Source organism: Cucurbita pepo, chromosome LG06 (assembly GCF_002806865.2).
Source record: "Cucurbita pepo subsp. pepo cultivar mu-cu-16 chromosome LG06, ASM280686v2, whole genome shotgun sequence".
NCBI lineage: Eukaryota > Viridiplantae > Streptophyta > Magnoliopsida > Cucurbitales > Cucurbitaceae > Cucurbita > Cucurbita pepo.
In genome coordinates, this window is record NC_036643.1 from 8,304,337 (window position 1) to 8,305,615 (window position 1,279).

Consider the following 1,279-nt stretch of genomic DNA (forward strand, 5'->3'; position numbering starts at 1 on the left):
CTTTTATGAAATATTTTAAATGAATGTTTTGTACTCACGTCATGTATGTCGTAACAACTTTATTGTAGTAATGTCATGCGAAGGTGAACATCACCTAAGGTAGGGCGAAGCTACAAAATTGGGGCGAAAAATATGAATGAGTCTTTAGTTCCCCTTAGGGTTTGTTAGGAGCATGTGAAGATCATGACGCCGCATGTTTGAAGATGTATGATCGTGACATAAAACTCTCATGCACTCCCACACGTCGACAAGTGGCATCATTCACCTAAAAAATAAAATGTAGAAAGAGGTGAATATACATGACCCCACGAGGTGTGGGTCATGATTTGAGTCGGAGACTTAGAGTCGAGCTTCTTCTTTTCACAACATGTCACTCTACGGCATGTTGATTGTCTTTGCCTTCAAATCTTTGATTCTCCTCCTTAAAAATCATTAGTCATATGTTTACAAGTTGACACGCCCAGTGGGACTCGAACCCACAATCGCCTGATTAGAAGTCAGACGCCTTATCCATTAGGCCATGGGCGCTTTTCATTATGTGACCACTTGGATGTAAACTGAACGTGGAGCTCATTGATTACAACTTATATGTATTTCAGATTGGCAAAGGAATAATTGTTTGTCAGAAGAAAATATTCTCGTAAGTCAATTTCCATTGTTCTTTTCATCATAATTCCATTAATATCGTTACAAATCTCTTGAACAAAAAATATATATATATATATATATATATATATATATATATCAATATGATTTACATGTTCTAAGAAATTACATCATAAATCATTCATCAAAAGGAGTTTAAAATGGATCATAAGTGGCCTCATTTTACTTAAAAATTGTAGCAAAAGGGGAGAATATTAAAAAAAAAAAAAAAAAAGTTTTATAGTATTTACGATGAAACTGAAAGGGATAGTTTGATAAAATGGTACGTTTAGCAGACATATGTATTTATAAGACATATTTACAAGTGTGTGGTTGTTGCGAGGTTGCTTTGAAAATCGCCTTCTACAGTCCCTTCATTTCGTCATGAAACTTGAAGATCATGTTGCATGAAAGAGCTAGAGATCAAGAATTCACCTCATTTGGACCTTAGCTAAAGTTATATGCTTCAAAGTTAGTTCGGAAACTTAAATCTTACTAGAGTTAAAACCTAGAAACTTGTTATTTGTCGAAACGCTCTAGGCAATTTTAGCTCCCGATTCTTTCATGAGATATCTTCCTTATCTTTCTCTCAACCTTGGGAATTCATTTTTAAAGGAAAATTCTCATGTATGCG

At 34.6% G+C, this 1,279-nt stretch overlaps 1 non-coding gene across 1 annotated transcript; it reads right to left on the reverse strand.

Annotated features, from left to right (window-relative positions):
- Nucleotides 1-455: 455 nt before the first annotated feature.
- TRNAR-UCU lies at nt 456-528 on the reverse strand. Its single transcript has one exon. It is a non-coding gene; the product is annotated as a tRNA-Arg (tRNA).
- Nucleotides 529-1,279: the final 751 nt, after the last annotated feature.